The following is a 21,700-nucleotide window of genomic DNA, read 5'->3' on the forward strand; positions in this document are numbered from 1 at the left end:
CAAGGTGCAGTTGTTGCTCTGATGTTCATGATAATCGTTGCAATATTAGTGACTTCATTGTCTCATACTTGAGCACAGTCAGGGTATTTAGCAGTATATCGCTGACAAGATCCGCTTGTTCACCAAGATGGTTGAAAAGTATTAACAGCTTGCTCTGGTCATCCTCAATCCCAGCTGTCCTCATCATACATTCGCATAAAGCAAACCGCACTTCTGGTGAGTCTGTGTTAATGTGTGGCAGATGAAGTTTGATAGGCAGTGGGTGGTGCCCATAGTTGTCGTTTTGTGTTGTTCACACTGAGTTGTCACCATGCAGTAGTTGCATGGCATTGCTCAGCATGACTGTGGTGGCCTTGTGAGGTATGACCATTGTTTCTTCTACCTTTTTGCAAGATGTGGTGTGATATTCCAGTTGGAGCTGTGGTCTGGCGTGCAGTATGGCCAGCAGGGCAGTGACATCACACCCCTGGAGTGGTGAGTGTCGTGGCATAGTGTGTGCTGTCACACATGTGATGTATAGAGGCATCGGCTCACTGCGAAGAAATATAGTTCCATTGGATATCACAGTTTCCTGGCGGTGTTTGTCTGTGTCTCCACTGTGCACACTGTTCTGTTAGTCAAGTCGCAGCTGTCATGGTTTCTCTGGTTGCATCAGTGTAATGAAAAGGAGTGCACAGTGCGGGTAGTGTAGCAAGTAAGTCTGTGTTAATGGTGTCTCACCCCTCGGTCGTAACACACATCGTGGTAGGTGGGGTGAAGTCACAGTCAGTCGGAAACCATCATGGCACAGGAGGTCCATGCTGTGTGCCCATAGGTCGGCTGTGTGTTGCGTGATCATCATTGGCTGGATAAATTCATGGTAGATTGTTAGCCCATGTGGTCACTGAGACCACAAAATACACTGCCCTGCAAGTTTGTTTGTTGTCACTGATTGTTTGGTGTTTGTTATGTTGCTGTGGTTGGTGTCCATAATTAGCCTGTCAATGCTTGACATCTCAGTAATGGTAGAGTCACTCAGTTGATAGGGAGACTTGTGAGTAGCATTAGTACTAGTTGAATGCATATCAATTGGAATATTGCACTAGAGAATGGTTAGGGCAGCAGGGTAGCATGATTGTTCATTACCACCGATCATCATTGTCACTTCATTGTGTAGTCTGATGAGGTAATTGTCCATATAAGCAATTGTGACACTATTTTCAGTGTTTGTTAAAGGCACTGTGGTCGATGGAAGTTCAATGTCATAGTCCTTATGTGTGTACTGATGTGACAATGGTTGAATTGTTGTGCAGGTATTAAACACAGAAGTATTGAATTTCCATCTTGTAGTGGCGAAAAGTTGTTAGATAAACACCCGCAACACTTGCTATCATTGCCTGTAGCTGGCTGACTGTTGGTGTGTGTAGGATCCACATCAGCAAGGTGTTGGATTCTCACATTGGGTGGAGGTGGAGCAACATGTCACACGAAAATGTCGCAGCACAGTTGTCAAAAAACTCAGGATCACCATTGTAGGAATTGGGTAACAAACATGTTGTTCATGATGAGTAATGACTGTCAAGGTTACAGATTCACATACACAATATTTATTTATGCGCATTATATGGACAGATACAACTTGAAAAAAAAAAACACTTTGCATCTCTGAACACATTACTCAAGGTCCAGAGATTTGGTTTCTGCAGTGATATTCTTGGGGACAGGAGTCCATAGAGCTTGTGTCCCCACACACTTTATTGTAGGTACAGAGTCAGCACAGGTGCAGAATACATCATGTCTGAAAGGCTGTTATCATTACACTGCAAGTTGTCATGTATAGTGGAGAAAAAAGGACACAAAAGTGTCTCAGTCATAACAATATTCAAAAGCAATAGTGTGTACAGGATGATCCAGTGTCTGCATAGAAACAAAATAAGATGAAGGCTATTCAGCACATCATGGTTACATGTAAGGTGCAGAGTTCATCTCTTTAAGACAGCTCATAAGTCACTGGATTTGCCCACATCTTTATTTTGTAGCAGTGGATGATATTGAGAAATACATTTGATAAAGAGCAAAATGCAGCTTAAGAAATGTTGCTGCTCAACATGTCATTTCCAAATATTGGAGTGTACTGATCTCTGGCAGTAAATGCTAAGGTCTCATACATCAGAAAACGAATTTTGTGAATAAGTTGGATAAAAAGAGGGATAGACATTACTTAACATTTACATTTTGATATGATATTTTTTCTCACCAGAAGTGTGTTGTGGATAATATAATGGTAGTATCAGTATAAAAGATCTTGGTCATTTACAGGTGATTTCTCATATATTCGTACTACATTGACCTTGTCAATTGTTGTAGCAACCAAGCAATTCTTCTCTATTTCAAGAGGAAAGGAAAGTGCAGAAGATAAAAGTCACAAAATTAGTGCCCAATATGGAGGCAAAGAAGTTTTTAAAAATTGTTGCAAGCAACTTCTGATTTACCCATTCACATAGTATGTTCTCTAAATCCCATCATGCCGTAGACGGTGGACAATGAGTCATGTTATACATTAGCAAGAAGACTAGTGATAATCTACTCATACTGATAATTAAAGGAATTATGTCTAAATTGCTTTATTTTATATATGTTTATTTGTTAAAAATCATTCAAAAGCTAACACAACACTTTTTTTTATTCAAAACAAACACTTTCAAAAGTCTTAGCTGTCATCTTCAGGTCTTAAACTTTTTTTTGTAATAAAACATGTTCCTTTTACACTGAACCTCATGCACAAGATGTCAAGTGGATAAAACTCAGCACATTATAAACATTTGTCACTGCTAAAATATTTAAAAACACACAGTACCTGGTCAAAAAGTCCATGTCCATATATACATATTGTTAACACAGTTGCTTTTTGCATGATACAAATATGCCACATTGTGACACATTTGTTTACATATGGTGAACATGTGTCCAGCATATACAAACAGATGACAGTTGTCTTGAATTAAAAAAAAATGTGTGTTCTTGAATGGTTTTTAACAATTAAAACAAATTGCCCTTTAATGCTTTCAAAATAAGAAATTTCAAAAAAAAAATCAGGATCAGTAGTCAAACTTGGAACTTCGCCTTTTGCTATAAATGCTATTACTGACTGAGGTAACCAGGCATGACTCACAATTACCCTCTACACTTTACTCTAATCAGTATCTCCCTCCTACCTTCCTGCTTGTAAAAGCATAAGCAAGAGAGTGAGTCTCAGTCCAGCACAGCCAGGAACTTTCAAAACAATGTACTCCAGTACAGAGTTGGAGTATTCTGATAAAATGCACAAGTGGCTAATAAGCTTCTTTTTTACTTTTTTATTGGGGATTTTCAATTTTCTGCCTAACATCAGCTGTCAACCTGATGCAGACTCTTGCACCAAAATATAAAATTCCTTTCTGAGCCTACATGGGGATTATAAAGTACATGGAAATCATTTTTGCTTGTAGTATTATGGTTGTAAATTTCACAGTTCATTCTAAATTTAACCTTATTGTCACCTCAGATACCATGCAAATGTAAGAATCTGTTGGTCCCTGAAGATGTTCAGCTATATCTTAGTTGCATTGCCCCAGAAGATTTTACTGTAGGTCATTATCAGGTGAAACTGTGCAAAGCATACTAGCAAACCCATCTGCATGTCAACACAATGTGAGAGATTTCTTTGTGTAAAAGAAGTAGAATTGAGCTTTTTGGTTAACTTATCCATATGCTGCTGCCAACTCACTTTTTTTATACATCTGGATGTCTGGGAACTTCACCCAAAGGTCCTCATCCAGTGTGTGGCCATTGATCTCTCTTTTGCATACATGTAAGTAATTTTGATTTGTTTGGAATCACATAAAATGGGTCTTTGTCTGGTTAAGGATTAAACTGTTTGCTGTCAACTAGTTGTGAGAATGGTCCATTATTCTCCTCACTGTGTCTGATATGGATGTGTTTGCGCCCTTTATCAGTATACTAGTGTTATCAGCAAACATCACAGTTTTTGAAGAGTTCTCGTCCAAGGTAAATTATTTATGTAGGCCAAGAACAGGAGTGGGCCAAGCACCAAACCTTGTAGGACCTCATGTTTAGTGTTTCCCTACTGTGAATTTAGCCTTATTTATGTCACAGTTAACTAATGTGGTCCAATTACAGTCGACCTCATGCATTTTTTTTGGAAGTGTTGTGATGGTATCTACCAGCATTCCCATTAAACCCTAACCTCAGTGAACAAAGTCTTGTGGAATAGCTATAAACTGATTTCTAGAAATTTTGGAAAATGATGTACACTGCACAGATTTTCAGGTAACATGGCTTTATTCACATTTATTACCACCAAAAACACTGTAATGACCAAATCAGGGTGCACATCAAATATTTCTGTGCAAATAGACACACACACTGAAGTTAAAAGTCCTCTTAGACACTATATTTGCAGAAAACATTGGCTATAAATTATGTAAACAGTGCACACACTTGAGTTTTGAGACAGTCACTGAGATGATTGACCATCATTTACATAGCATGATACCAGTCCAAAGTAAAACACATTCATCGGTTTGAAAGACTTAACCCAATCACTCCTTGATAAAAGTACATAAGATAATCGACTCATGCATGTTGGTCATACATACAAAGACCAACGTTTTCCATAGAAAAGTTAAATGTGAATTTGATGAATACTGGATAGCTCTATGAATGTCAACATGGTAAATCAACAACACTGTAGTGCTAGAATGTAAATGTCAAAATCAAATTTAGCCACTACTCAAGCTAGTCATGGTTTCTCAAAATCTCATATAAATGTTGTGTGAGGACTAGCAAGTTCCACACATTTTTTATGTATGTCTTCTTTTTTACTCAATAAGGACTCTCACAAAGTTGCACACTGATGTTACATGTTTACTTCTTGACTGTAAACTTTTTTCAGGCTAATTGCATATAGGTGTTACCGTTGCTGTACCTGAGTCCAGACTGAAAAGTCTGGATGGCATCCAACTATTTAAAGACTGGTGTGAGAATATATTATGATCTTGGAAACTACATAATCATTTGAAAAATATTAATTTTCCACTCAGAATGGACTAAAAGTACTAACAGTAATTGTGTTTATGAAATATGTGGTGGTATAGAAAATTAGAAAACTTTATGAGACCATTTTATGCATCTGCACTGGAAATATCCTGTTTATGGGTACAAGAGCCATATTGAAAATTACAGTCAATTATGCAAAAATCATAATTAATGACTAAATCAGTTACTGAAGTATGTCATTTTGTGCATAAAAATTAGGTCAACAAAAGCATAATGGTAAAGGTCAGACTGTAAAAGCACAGAGTCAAAATCTGCAATGAAATATGGGGATATTCCTGAAAGTAAATGATAATTATGTCATAAGTTAATTAGTTTCACAGAAATTTAAGTACAGTACTGAGAAGTCAGAATTTCTGTCTTTTCACGAGTTGTGTCACTAGGCCCATAAATACATACTAGCTCAAATGAAAATTGCCAAGCTGACTTGTAATGGAAAGTTCAATTAGTCATATCTTTTGATCAACAGATTTTCCAGTAAAACTAGATACATAATTGGAATCAGTGCATTGGAAACAATGCCTTGAATGATGAATCCAAGAGGGGAAAAACTTGGTTGAAGTTTGAAATACTTGAGCACTTACCACTTGTATAGTACTTAGAAAAGTATGTAAATTGAAAAATAAGTAAAGAAAAAAATTAATTATTAACAGGATTTCCAGTAAGAGCAGATGGGTGATTCCAGCTTGCTCTCTTTCAGTGTCACTTGTTTGAACAATTATTTTAATGTTAGTTGTTCCATTGAAGTCAACTTTATATAAGTTTGGAAGTGTTGTACTGTTAGTATAAGGATGATCCTTCTTTCCAAATTTTAACTATCCCTGAATGAGATTTTCACTCTGCAGCAGAGTGAGTGCTGATATGAAACTTCTTGGCAGATTAAAACTGTGTGCTGGACCAAGACTCAAACTTCAGACTTTCGCCTTTCGTGGGGATGTGCTCTACCATCTTAGCTATCCAAGCATGATTCATGCCCTGTCCTCACAGCTTTACTTCTTCCAGTACCTCATTTCCTACCTTCCAAGCTTCACAGAAGCTCTCCTGTGAACCTTGCAGAACTAGCACTCTTGGAAGAAAGGATATTGCAGAGACATGGCTTAGCCACAGCCAGGGCCAGAATGTGATTTTCACTCTGCAGCGGAGTGAGTGCTGATATGAAACTTCCTGGCAGATTAAAACTGTGTGCGGGACCGAGTTCGAATACGGGTTACTGCTAAGTAGCAACTGTCGCCAGCAATGACCACCAGCCACCACCTGACAATTTCAAGTAGTTGCCTCAAGTTAACATTATAGGATACACAAAATGTGATTGAGCAGCAGACCTGAGAGCCCCATTTGGACTTGTCTTCTGTAGCATGTTTCTGAAGATGGGTAGGAATCTGGCAAATGCTGGTCTGGCACAATACAATTTTAAAAATAAATGCTATGCAGCTGATATCAACCTTTAGTCATCAAAAACTGAAGTTCCTCATCAACACATATGTCAAAAGAGAAAACATCAACAAAATCCTGTAAGGAATTTGACAAACACATCAGATGATCAATTAGAAACCTAAAACTATGTCAAAAGCTACCAGACCATCACACACTTTGATTGTTTCACACATATGAAATGGAGATGTTGAGTCACAGACAGGTGCAATGAGAAGACTGCTATACATTTAGGCTTTGGTTCAAAAGGTTTCCATCCGAAGTAGAAAATGCACACACTTTCACACAAATACAACTCACACATGCATGACCGCTGTCCTGGTCATTGTGGCCAGACTGCAACAGTAGCCAGAGGCAACAGTAATGTGAGTTTGAGCTGAGCTTGTGTGAATGCGCTTGTGTTTTCTACTTTGGGAGAAGGCAGTTTGGCTGAAAACTTAAATTATAGCAGTCTCTTCATTAGGCCTGTGTGCGACTCAGTGTCTCCTTTATATCTAAAAACAAAGATGATGTAATTCACCAAACAAAAGCATTGGTATGTTGATAGAGACACTAACAAACACAAACACACACACAAAATTCGAGCTTTCGCAACCAACGGTTGCTTCATCAGGAAGCTTATGTCTGTATATGTGCTGGTGTGTGTGTGTGTGTGTGTGTGTGTGTGTGTGTGTGTGTGTGTGTGTGTGTGTGTACTTGTCCTTTTTTCCCCCCTAAGGTAAGTCTTTCTGCTCCCGGGATTGGAATGACTCCTTACCCTCTCCCTTAAAACCCACATCCTTTCATCTTTCCCTCTCCTTCCCTCTTTCCTGATGAAGCAACCGTGGGTTACGAAAGCTCGAATTTTGTGTGTGTGTGTGTGTTTGTTAGTGTCTCTATCAACATACCAATGCTTTCGTTTGGTAAGTTACATCATCTTTGTTTTTAGATATATTTTTCCCACATGGAATGTTTCCCTCTATTATATTCAGTGTCTCCTTTATATGATGAGTAGCACTCTGTCCTTTACATAATATTGTTATTATTCCATTCTGAATTTTCCATTGTTTAAATGTGAAATGGACCGTTTCATGGAAGCCATAGACTACAAGTCTTTTGGAAGAAAGCAATCAGTCCTCCTTCACTGTGTGTGGGTGCACATTTTCATAATGGAAAATACCTCCTGACAGACTTGTCATTAAAGGCACTGGTTGTGGTTATAGTATGTACTGCATATAGAACTCAGGTGGAGTCAACACCCCATTTGTACTAAAGTAAAGCTGATAACAAGTCATTTCTAATGGCCATTTAACAAGCATGCATGTAACTGGAGCGATAAGTTGTACTACAGCAAACAGAGAATTGAGGCACTGTGATGTGGCAATCAGTATGTGTATTGTTATGGTTAATACTCAAACTGAAGCTGGGTTTGTGACCTAAGATAATTAGCCTCCATCTTCCATGGTCTATCACTCCCTTTCACATTACTGCTCTATTTATTTATTGTATCTGAGCTAGTAAGACATATCATTCTTATTATTATACAGACAGAAGTCCCAGTCTGAATGCAGTTTTGAAATATACTTTTATATAGACTGATGTTGCTTTTCTTAATATACATATAATATGTCAAATACATCAAAATTAAATAACTACTGTTCTGAAATTACATTGATACTATTACATTTGGCATAGGTTCTCAGATTTTCATGTAGCATCATCTGTATGCACACCTTCCCGAGGAGCACTTTTGACAGGCCGTCTGGGATTAAGGACTGGAGTTGTAAAACACCTTACACCTGATGCTGTTGGAGGCATTGCTGAGAATGAGACAACACTGGCAGAAATCCTGTCTCATGCTGGATATAGAACTGGAATGTTTGGTATGAATTAATTGTTACACATGTCTCACTCTGTCTTGTTTGTATCATGAAAAATTGTTCAGATTTTTGTTCTCAATTTTACAGGAACAATAGCAATAAAATGTTCTGATAATGAAAAAGAGTACAGCAAGGATTGTCAGTTTTCAAACACTGTCAGAAAAAAATGTTATAATACAAGAGAAAAGACAAAAATCAATGTAGCATTTTCTGCACTACAATTAATTCACTGACAATGTAACTTTGATGTAATTCTTTGATTAGTGTACACTATTTTCTGCAACAGAAGACTGACAATTAAACACAATGTAGTAAATAGTAATCATAAAATTGTTGTAAACAAAAATTGTGAACATAGTGTCATACAAAAATAATATTTTAGAATACCTCAAATGTAGCTTGAGAAAAATAACAAACTTACAGATAACATGAGCATGAAAAATAAAAAAAGAATAAATAAGTTAAAAATATATTCTTTTAATTCAGAAAGTTTTTTCATAAAAAATGAACACCAACAAGGAAAACAATGCTCTAAGGAATAATGAATGACTGTTGGTAATAATGAAGATTTTGGTAGGATTAGAAAAGGGAAGAGTCAAGGATAGGGACATGAGAAATGTTTTAATGAACCTTCTCTGTCAATATATGCAGGTAGTAGTGTATAACAAAATGAAGGGAATTTTCTCTAATAACTATATTTTGAGAATGAACAAGATATGGCTTTGGGCAGAAAATAACCATAATTTTTATTCATTTATCATAAACATTTGACTGAGAAGTACAATGTTTTGAAGTCTCATGAATATTCCTGGATTTTTATTTTATTTATTTATTTATTATTATTATTGAGTCATCACATCTGAGAGTTGCACTTGCAAAATACGTCCTCAATTATTTGCTGGATGTTTATCCAGTCTCTGTCTTTATCTACAGTTTTTGCCTTCTAAAGGTCCTCTAGTACCATGGAAGTCGTGACCTGATATTTTAACAAATGTCCTATCATCCTGTTCCTTCTCTTTGTCAGTGTTTTCCACATATTTCTTTCGACTCCAATCTGCACAGAACTTCCTCATTCCTCACTTTATCAGTTCACCTAATGTTCAGCATTCATCCATAGCACTGTACCTCAAATGCTTTGATTCTCTTCTGTTCCAGTTTTCCCAAGGCCCATGTTTCACTACTATAGAATGCTGTGTTCCAAATGTACATTCTCAGAAATTTCTTCCTCAAATTAAGGCCTATGTTTGATATTAGTATACTTTTCTTGACCAGGAATGCTCTTTTTGCCTGTACTAGTCTCCTTTTGATATCCTCCTTCATCTGACACTGGTTATTTTGCTACCTTGGTAGTAGAATTCTTTAACTTCATCTATTTTGTGACCATCACTCCTGATGTTAAGTTTCTCGCTGTTCTCGTTTCTGCTACTTCTCATTACTTTTGCCTTTCTTCAATTTACTCCCAATCCATATTCTGTACATACTAGACTGTTCGTTCCATTCATCAGATAACATAACTTTTCTTCACTTTCACTCAGGATAGCAATGTCATCAGCAAATCGTATCATTGATATTCTTTCACTTTAAATTTTAATTCCACTCCTGAACCTTTCTTTTATTTCCACTATTGCATATTCAATGTACAGATTGAAGAGTACGGCAAAAGACTACATCCCTGTGTTACACTCTTTTTAATGTGAGTATTTTATTCTTGGTTGTCCACCCTTATTATTACTTCTTAGCTGTTGTACATATTGTATGTTACCCATCTCTCCCTATAGCTTACCTCTATTTTTCTCTGAATTTCGAACATCATGCACCATTATACATTGAGTGTGTGTGTGTGTGTGTGTGTGTGTGTGTGTGTGTGTGTGTGTGTGTGTGTGTGTGTGTTGGGACTTATGGGCACTCAACGTCGAGGTCATCAGCGCCCGGACACTCATTAAAGGGAGTGAATGTGTGCAGACCTAATGAAACTGAAGCACACACGCAAAGAAAGCAGGAAAAGAAGGAAAATGCTACATAAGAAAGTAAAACGTAAGGAAAGGGAAAACGTAGCAACAAGAATGCCACAGTAAATTGTCACTAGCTGGTCACTTACATAAAATATGGGCGAGCTTGTCACACAGTGAGCAAATTAAGATCCTCTCCCTAAAATCTTTGTAAAATCATTTGACATGGCACAGAACTTTAAAACTTTAACCACATTCGTCCGAGTGTTGCCTAAAAGAGATGGTAGGTCTGCTGGCAAGTCAGCCGCGGCCCGCTGGTCAGAAAATAAAACGCAATCCAATAAAATGTGGCGCACAGTGACCTGGACGCCACAAGCACCACACATTGGAGGGTCCTCCCGCCGGAGCAGGAAGCCATGCATCATAGGGCTGTGGCCTACCCGAAGCCGAGTGAGGAGAACCTCGTCCCATCGACGGGGCTGAAAAAAAGTACACCACACACGCATTGTGGGCTTGACTATACGGAGCTTATTGTCAGTCACTTCCAGTCACTCATCCTCCCACCGACGTATGACTCGTGAGCTCAACAGCAAGGTGAGTGCGTGCAGGGGTATAGCACACTGAGATACTTGTGGATCGAGACACACCTCCTTGGCCGCGAACTCTGCCCTTTCATTCCCAGCAATGCCGACATGCCCCGGAACCCAGCAGAAAGCCACCACCTTCCCCAATCGCTGTAATTGGAGGAGGGCATCCTGGATGGTCTGGACTATTTTATCTGCTGGATACAAATGTTGCAGTGAGTGGAGGGCACTTAGTGAATCAGAACAGACAAGAAATTTAAGACAGGAAGAATATCTCATCTCCAGTGCCCGCAGGAGCGCGGACAATTCTGCATCAAAGACAGTAAAAGTTTGAGGCAGTCGGTCTTTGGGGACACGATTTGGAAAAACAATAGAGCAACCGATGGAATCCCTTTGTTTCGACCCATCTGTAAAAACAGCTACATAGTCGTGGTGCTCAGATAAAATGGCAGAAAAAGCTGCATTAAAATCGGTGGCAGGAGTGCAATCTCTCTTGTATTGCAATAAATCTAAAATCACTCCGGGCCTCTTCAGTAACCAGGATGGCAGGTGGTTAAAACCCAGCATTTGGGGTTGTACAGACTCCACACCAAGGGACTCTAGCACACGTTGCACACAGATCCCAAACGGCAACATAGCCCGGGGACGGCGGGAAAAAAGGTGGTCCAGAGGTGGATGAGCAACAAGATGGTGAGCAGGCGAGATGGGAGCTGGAAGAAACTTACAAGCCTGGCGCACCAGGAGGAGCTGCCGCCGGATGGTAAGTGGCGGCTCGCCAGCCTCAGCACAGAGGCTGGGTACGGGACTGGTCCGATACGCACCCGTGGCCAGTCGAATCCCAGCATGGTGAACAGCGTCAAGGATCTGCAAACAATACGGCCTTGCTGACCCATAGACTGTGCACCCATAGTCCAACCATGAACGCACAAAAGCTCGGTGAAACTGAAGGAGACGCGCCCTGTCCGCTCCCCAAGACCTGTGTCTGAGGCACTTGAGGATGTTCAGTGCCTTCAGGGTTCTGGCTTTCAAGTCTCGTAGGTGTGGCAGCCATGACAACATGGAGTCAAAAATTAGGCCCAGAAACCGCACTGTGTCTCTAAAATGTAGGACAGTATCCCCCATATGCAAGGCTGGCAAAGTAAAAAGACAACGAGAACAATTAAAATGAACACAAACACACTTATCGGCAGAAAACCGAAAAACCATCTTTGCATCCCATTCCACTAACTGCCGCACTGTTAGCTGCAACTGACGGCTCACGGTTGCAGCACTGGAGGAGGAACAGAAAACAGCAAAGTCATCCACAAATAAGGAGCATTGTACTGGACTCCTCACTGTAGATGTTATACTGTTGATGGCTATGGCAAAGAGGGTAACGCTTAAAACACTGACCTGGGGGACACCGTTCTCTTGCTCAAAGCGATCAGACAGTGTGTCACCAACTCAGGTCCGAAAAAACCACTGAGACAGGAAAGATCGAATGAATACGGGGAGGTGGACTCGAAAGCCCCATTGATGCAGTTGTGCAAGAATACAGTGTCTCCAAGTAACACTTTTTTCAGGTCAACAAATCCTGTGAATGTGTCTTGATTTTTCTTTAGTCTTGCTTTCATTATCAACCACAATGGCAGAATTGCCCCTCTGGTGCCTTTACCTTTCGTAAAGCCAAACCAATCATCATCTAACACACCCTCAATTTTCTTTTCCATTCTTCTGTATATTATTCTTGTAAGTGACTTGGATGCATGAGCTGTTAAGCTGATTGTGCAATGATTCTCACACTTGTCGGCTCTTACAGTCTTCGGAATTGTGTGGATGATATTTTTCCAAAAGTCAGATGGTATGTTGCCAGGATCATACATTCTACACACCAATGTGTAAAGTCATTTTGTTGCCACTTCCCCCAATTATTTTAGAAATTCCAATGGAATGTTATCTGTCCATTCTGCCTTATTTGATCTTAAGTCCTCCAAAGCTCTCAAATTCTGATTCTAATACTGGATCCCCTATCTTTTCTATATCAACTCTGTTTCTTCTTTTATCACATCAGACAATTCTTGTCCCTCACAGAGGCCTTCAGTGTACTCGCTCTCTCCTTTGCATTTAATAGTGGAATTGCCATTGCCATTTTAATGTTACCACCTTTGCTTTTAATTTCATCAAAGGTTGTTTTGACTTTCCTGTATGCTGAGGCAGTCCTTCCAACAACCCTTACCTTTTTTATTTCTTCACATTTTTCATGCAGCAATTTCATCTTAGCTTCTCTGTACTTCCTGCTTATTTTATTCTTCAGTGACCTGTATTTACATATTCCTGAATTTCCTTTCCTTGTACCTACTTTTTCTTTCCAACTTTTGTGAGTGACCTTTTTAGAGTTGTTTATTCCTCTTCGACTGTACTGCCTACTGGGTTTTTCTTTATTGCTGTATCTACAGCCTTTGAGAACTTCAAGTGTATCTTGTCATTCCATAGTACTTCTGTATTCCACTTCTTAGCATATTGATTCTTCCTGACTTATGTCTTAAACCTCAGCTTCATTGAGAACCCAGAGGTGCATTACACATAAAGCATCCCAGAGTGCCCATGAGAGCTATAACACCAAGAAGAATCGCTTCTCAGCTTTTGGCGATGTGTACTTTTTTCTTGGGGGGGGGGGGGGGGTCGGAATAGGGAAACTTTTTATTTAATTTCTATAATAAAGAGTTACATCACCAACAAGTTTAATATTTTTACATACAAGATCTCCTTTGATCCATATACAAGCTCCTTCCTGTTCATTAATTTTGAGATGATTCCTAGTTATTAATACCAATGGCATTGTAGATATAAAGTAGGATTTGCCAGTATCTCTGTTATATACCTCTCCAATCTGAAAGGTACATACATACATACATTAATCCTTGTTCCATAGATTGTGAACACGATATTTCATAGTGATGTTGAATGTGTCACTTTAACATAAGTTTTCATTGCATAAAATAATTAATTTTTATTTTATTATTTTACAGTTACTACTTTCTATCTAAAAATTCATCTGTTGACTAGAGGGAGTTCTAATTCAGAAATTCTTTTAATTTGCTTTTAAATGTTGGCTATCTGTCAGACTTTTAATGCTATTTGGCGAATGACCGAAGATTTTTATGGCAGCATAATTCACCCCTTTCTGCGCTAAAGTGAGATTTAACCCAGAATAGTGAAGATCATCCTTTCTTTTAGTGTTGTGCTATGCACTTCACTGTTATTTTCGAATTGGTATGGGTTATTAATGACAAATTTCATAAGTGAAGATATGTATTGCATAGGTACTGTGAATATCCCGAGTCCCTTAAATGAATGTTTGCAAGGTGGTCTTGGGTGGTCTCCAATTATATTCTAATTACATGCTTTTGTGCAATGAATACTTTCTCTCTTAATGATGAATTGCTCCAAAATATGTGCCATATGAAATCAGTGAATGAAAATAGGCATAGTAAGCTAATTTAGGGATATGTTTATCATGAAAATTTGCAATAACCCTAATAGCATAAGTAGCTGAACCTAACCATTTCAGCAGGTCATTGATGTGTTTCTTCTAATTCAACTTCTCATCAGTGTACACACTCAGAAATTTTGAGTATTCTGCCTTAGAAACAGGCTTCTCTTCACAGTCTATATTTATCGATGGTGTTATGCCATTTACTGTACAGGATTGTATGAACTGTTTTTTCTCAAAATTTAGTGAGAGTCCATTTGCAGAGAACCACTTAATAATTTTATGAAAGACATTAATTACAATTTCCTCAGCTGATTCTTGCTTGTTGGGTGTGATTACTATGCTTGTATCATCAGCAAAAACAACTAGCATTGCATCTTCATGAATATAGAATGGCAAGTCATTAATGTATATTAAGAACATTAAGGGACCCAAGACTGAACCCTATGTGACACCATTCTTGATACCTACCCAGTTAGAGGACTCTGCTGGTTTTCGCAGACTATCTGTACTGTTAATTTCTACCTTCTGCATTCTTCCAGTTAAATATGAACTAAACCATTTGTACACTGTCCCACTCATGCCACAATACATAAGCTTTCTAGATGAATTTCATGATTCAAACAATCAAAAACCTGAGAGAGACCACAAAGTATCCAAATGGGAGATGTTCGGTTGTTCAATGCATTTAATTTTTGATCAGTGAAGGCATATATACACCATGTGATCAAAAGTATCTGTACACCCCCAAAAGCATATGTTTTTCATATTAGGCGCACTGTGCTGCCAACTACAGCCAAGGACTCCATATCAGCAACCCCAAGAGTCATTAGACATCATGAGAGAGCAGAATGGGGCACTCCACAGAACTCACAGATTTTGAATGGTCACGTGATTGGGTGTCACTTGTGTCATATGTCTGTACTCTAATGCCTTAGATGACAAGACGTGATGTGGAGCTGGTTTGCAAACTTCCCACCTCTCTCTCATAGGTTGACTTACTTGGTATGCACAGCTGATCTTCTTCTCTGGAAAGCCAGTGGCGTCAATCTCCAAAAACTCCTTCTCTGAAGAATAATACTGGTTAAGGGAATTTATCAGACTCTCTCTCTACTCATGAAATAATTTGGTACTCAAAGAATGCCTTTAGTTCAGTCATGGCATATTTCAACTTCCACAAAAACCAAATTCACCATTTCTCATATAAATATTTGAACTCGTCCGAGTCAACCAAGTGGTCAAACGTTATACTTTATTAAGATACATTTACAACAGGGTTGGTTTAAGAACCACCACAAAATATGAACATGTCCTGCTTCTAGCAAGTCCAACACATGAATTACTTAAAAGTCTAATCTCATTTCTTCATTTGTCCTTAACAATCATCACAGTCACTAGAACAGCAAAGAATAGCACAGGCTCTTCTCTACACATACACTGAATCTCTGTGGATCATACAGCAGGTTCTTGTCAGCTGCCGTTCAGTCGCTGCATCCACATTTTGCTAATGACTGTTTTTAGACCTGTACACACAAACATGCAGTGCGCAGTAGGTTGGATTCATCTCTCTCATACTTCAATTTAAAATATCGTGGGTTTGAGATGGAGGAAGGCCAAATGGTTCTAGAATTTATGTGGAAATTCTTGAAGCACTACAGTACGTCAGATTTCCACACTCCTAAACATCCCTAGGTCCACTGTTTCTGATGTGATAGTCAAGTGGAAACGTGAAGTGACACATACAGCACAAAAGCATACAGGCGAACCTCGTCTGTTGACTGAAAGAGACTGCCGACTGTTGGAGAGGGTCGTAATGTGTAATAGGCAGATATTTATCCAGCCCATCACACAGGAATTCCAAACTGCATCAGTATCCACTACAAGTACTATGACAGTTAGGCAGGAGGTGAGAAATCTTGGATTTCATGGTTGAGTGGCTGCTCATAAGCCACACATCATGCCGGTAAATGCCAAACGATGCCGTGTTTGGTGTAAGGAGTGTAAACATTGAATGATTGAACAGTGGAAAAAGGTTGTGTGGAGTGACGAATCATGGTACACAATGTTGCGATCTGATGGCAGGGTGTGGGTATGGCGAATGCCTGGTGAACGTCATCTGCCAGTGCGTGTAGTGCCAACAGTAAAATTCAGATGTGGTGATGTTGGAGTGTGGTCATGTTTTTCATGGAGGCGGCTTGGCTTGCACCCCTTGTTGTTTTACATGGCAATATCACAGCACAGGCCTACATTGATGTTTTAAGCATCTTCTTGGTTCCCACTGTTGAAGAGCAATTCGGGGATGGGGACTGCATCTTTCAACATGATTGAGCATCTGTTCATAATGCACAGCCTGTGGCTTGGTGTTTACTCAACAATAACATCCCTGTAATGGATTAGCCTGCACAGAGTCCTGACCTGCATCCTACAGAACACCTTCGTGATGTTTTGGAAAGCTGACTTCATGCCAGGCCATACTGACAGACATCAATGCCTCTCCTCAGTGCAGCACTCCATGAAGGATGGGCTGCCATTCCCCAAGAAACCTTCCAGTACCTGACTGAATGTATGCCTGTGAGAGTGGAAGCTGTCATCAAGGCTAAGGGTGGGCCAACACAATATTGAATTCCAGCATTACCGGTGGAGGGCGCCACAGACTTGTAAGTCATTTTCAGCCAGGTGTCCGGATATTTTTGATCACATAGTGTAGCATTTTCTGTATAAAAGCCTATGATAGACAATGACATCCTCACTATTAAAAGTCCCAAGTCCTGGGACTGTTTTAACTTTTTCCCCATTATACTACGCTTCTGTAATAGTTAACCAACCATTACCACTCTGCACAGCATCTACTTTGGTAAAAGTGAAATTCAGTACACATCCACAAAATACAGAAGCACCCTGCAATATAACATGCACTCCAACACCACCAGTTGTAGTAATCTCCAAATTGTTGATAGTCTTGCAAACAGTCATACAAAAACGTCTGAATCTCCTATAATGAGACATCTTCGGTGTGAGCAGATCAATGCTGTTGCATAAGCGGCTGCATGAAGACTGAAGCATTCTTAACAAAATATTACTTATATAGACGAAACAGTTGTCTCCTTGAACCCCTGGTTCTTGATGTATGCTTGGCAATCATCAGACTTAGAAAATTTCGCACTTGGAGATGACATCACGCATTGACCACCAAGCATACATGGAGAACCAGCAGCTTGTGGAGACAAGTTCTGTCTACATAAGTAATGATTTTGTTAAGAAGCAGCCACTCATGCAACAGAGTTGATTTGCTCACACAGAAGATGTGAGTTAACTGAAATCTTCCCATATCATTCCAAGTATATTTCCTCCTCTTGTGATTCTTGAACAGCGTATTCATTATTGCTAACTGAAATTTATTACAGGACTCTATTAGTCTTTCTCCTCTCTCATTCCTTGTCCCAGGCCCATATTATCCTGTAACCTTTTCGTTTACTCCTTCCCCTACAACTGCATTCCAGTCCACCATGACTATTAGATTTTCATCTCCCTTTATGTACTATATTATCCTTTCAATATGCAGGTATACTTTTTCTCCCTCCTCCAACTTCAGCTTGCAACATTGGTATGTATACTTGAACTATCATTGTAAGTGTTGGTTTGCTGTCAATTCTGATAAGAACAACCCTATCTCTGAACTGTTTGCAGTAACACACCTATCATCATGTTCATAATGGATCCTACTCCCATTATACCATTTTCCGCTGCTGTTGATATTACCCTGTACTCAGGACCAGAAATCCTGGTCTTTTTTCAATTTCCATTCCCCTGCTGTATCTAAATTGAGCCTCTGCATTTCCCTTTTTAGATTGTCTAGCTTCCCTATCACATTCAAGATTCTTACATTCCACAACCTGACTCGTAGAACGTTATCCTCTCATTGGTTATTCTTGCTTTTTCTCATGGTCAACTCCCCTTTGTAGTCACCTCCTGTTGATCCGCATGGGGGACTATTCAGGGATCTTCTGCCAATTCAGAGATCATCAAGACACTCTTTCAATTACAGGCCACATGTTCTGTGGATACATGTTATGTTTCTTTCATGCAGTGGTTTCCGTTGCCTTCTGCATCCTCATACCATTCTAGGTATGATTGCTTTTCGATAAGTGTTTGATGTTTGTAAAATAACTAGCTCTTAATTTTAAACAACCCAAAAATAGTGAATAAAGAAACATTTTACAGGAAAATGGCACCTTGGTACACAATCTGGTCATCATCCTCTGGATAAAGGCCTCCAGACTTATCTTGGAATTCCATATAGTGTCGATATGGGCCGTGCTGATCCACCAGGAGCAAATTATCCACCATGTCCTGCCTGCCCATCTGGTAAAGTACTTTTTTTTTTAAGTTAAACAACTAGCTTGTATTTCAGATATTAATAAAATGCAGTGCAATTTTTTGCTATTTTCATTGTCTTTATCATTTCATTGTATATTATGCTATAAAAATATGTATTTACATTCCTATCATTATCACTGTTTACCTTCAGTGAACAGAGCTAGATGGAAATTACACGCTCTCTCTCTCTCTCCCTCTCTCTTTTTCTCTCCCTCTCTCTCTTTTCTCTCCCTCTCTCTCTCTCTGTCTCCCCCCCCCTTCTTCTTCTTTAACCATCAATGTGTCAATATGTCTATATGTCTAGGTACCTATAGTATGAAAAGGATAGATCGCTACTTATCACATAGGAGAGGCATTGAGTGACAAACGGGCACATTGAAAAAAGATGGCTGTGTCTATATCTCTATCCACATCAAACCACCAAAAATACGTCCACTTCAACAGCTGATAATGACTCCACACCAAAAAGCCACTTCCATACAACCTAGCCATCCAAGGTCATCACATCTGTAGTGATAAGCAGTCCTCCTTCAAATATGCCAAGGGTCTCACTCAGGCTTTCAGACGCAAATTATCCTCCCAACCTTGTCCAGACACAGCTCTCACATCTGGTTTCACCTGTTACCCACCACCTTCCATGTACCCAGTGTCCAGTCATAGAGAAGCATCCCCCTTGTGACTCAGTACTGCCCAGGACTGCAGCAACCTAACCACATTCTCCACCAAGGTTTCAACTATCTCTCATCATTCCTTGAAATGAGAAATATCTGTCCCACTATCCTCTTCACTCACTAACAGTGGTATTCTGCCACCCACCTAAGCCATGCAATATCCAAGTCCGTCCTTATTCCACCCCTGTTCCCAAGCTTTTACCCCATGGCTCATATCCTTGCAGTAGATCTAGATGCTAGACCTGTTTCATTTATCCTTTAACTACCAACTACACCAGTCTTGCCACAGGGATCTCATACCTCATCAAAGGTAGAACCCCTGTGAAAGCAGCCATGTTATCTACTGACTTAAGTGTAACCATTGTTGCTGCATTATACACATGCATGACAACTAACAAAGTGTTTGTCCACATGAACAACCACTGCTAAACTGTAGCCAAGAGACAGCTGAACTGCTCAGTTGGCTGAGATTGCCACCCAAAATGATGTGCTTGACTGCTTCATATTCTGTATGTCTGGATTCTTACCACCAACACCAGATTTTCTGAACTGCACAGATGGGAATGAGAAGTCAGAAATGGCACCAGTTGGAGAACACTCACAATATGACAATGATGAAGTTAATGATCTTCAGTTTAAAATGCAATAATACAATACCAATCACATTGGATAATAGGACATCTGCTGTAAATGTACTTCACTTTGGCAGTATCCTCTTTAAAATCCAAAGAAAATAAAGCACAAAAGTGATTTTAATAATTAGATTGGCTATGCTGCTTCTTTAATGACTCACTAATTAATTTCATTCACTTACATTGCATTTGTGAATCACAACACAAAAATGTTCAAAGTGAAGGCGCCAACTATACTTTCAGAAGGTGAGAACTGCATACTGACAGAATTATGGGCCGAATTTTCACACAGGATTGATTGCTGGGGATATCTTGCAAGTGTCCTTTTTTCTGCATAAAATATGAGGTCAAGTTAATGATGTTTCCTTATTAGACTGATAGTTAACAATTTCTAGGAGTATTTTTTCAGTGTATCTGTCTGCCACTTGACACTTTCCCTATGTGCACCAATTTACCTTTTCCATATTGTTGTCATACCATCCTAGATTTTCCGTTATTTGATTTTACGTAAGTGTCTATATGGCTTTATTTGATATCAATATAATAGAAGGAAACATTCCATGTGGGAAAAATTATATATAAAAACAAAGATGAAGTGACTTACCGAACGAAAGCACTGGCAGGTCGATAGACACACAAACAAACACAAACATACACACAAAATTCAAGCTTTCGCAACAAACTGTTGCCTCATCAGGAAAGAGGGAAGGGGAGGGGAAGACGAAAGGAAGTGGGTTTTAAGGGAGAGGGTAAGGAGTCATTCCAATCCCGGGAGCGGAAAGACTTAACTTAGGGGGAAAAAAGGACAGGTATACACTCGCACACACGCACATATCCATGTGTGTGTGTGCGAGTGTATACCTGTCCTTTTTTCCCCCTAAGGTAAGTCTTTCCGCTCCCGGGATTGGAATGACTCCTTACCCTCTCCCTTAAAACCCACTTCCTTTCGTCTTCCCCTCCCCTTCCCTCTTTCCAGATGAGGCAACAGTTTGTTGCGAAAGCTTGAATTTTGTGTGTATGTTTGTGTTTGTTTGTGTGTCTATCGACCTGCCAGCGCTTTCGTTCGGTAAGTCACCTCATCTTTGTTTTTATATATAGCTTTATTTGATATAGTATATGAACAAAGGGTATTTCATGACTAGAGTAAGGATAGTCCAAAAGTACTCAATCAAATACTTACAACCATTCCTTCAGCATCGGTTATGTCGACACTTTAGTGTGGCAGTTTAAGATGGAGGGTGTTTTGAACTACGGTTGTGTAAGTGTGTAAGTAACTAGTAGAGGCGACACATGAACTACAGTGTTTATAGAACTAGCAACTTCAGCAAACAATTGCGCTGTAGCCAGTACCAAATGCTTTGTGTACTACTATTTGATTTGTGTTGTACATTGCTCGTTGTTTTCTTTTTTTAAACTTTGAAATAAGTGAATAGACTAATCTTGGCCCACAATCGGGTTTGAGTACGACCCCCAAAACATAACCATTGTGCAGTTCTGCTTTCATAGAAGCACAGAACACAGATGTAGGCTGCCATCCCCATGAGAGGGAGATGGGGCCTGTTTCTCCACTCTGCTCCACTCCGCCTTCCCCCCCTCCCACTCCCCCTCCCCCCAAAAAAAATCACACACTA

General features: G+C 39.4%; 1 pseudogene; it reads left to right on the forward strand.

The window, feature by feature from the left end:
- The window catches only part of LOC124775390, a 165,286-nt pseudogene that overhangs the window by 40,878 nt on the left and 102,708 nt on the right, over positions 1–21,700 (forward strand).

Source organism: Schistocerca piceifrons, chromosome 2, assembly GCF_021461385.2.
Source record: "Schistocerca piceifrons isolate TAMUIC-IGC-003096 chromosome 2, iqSchPice1.1, whole genome shotgun sequence".
NCBI lineage: Eukaryota > Metazoa > Arthropoda > Insecta > Orthoptera > Acrididae > Schistocerca > Schistocerca piceifrons.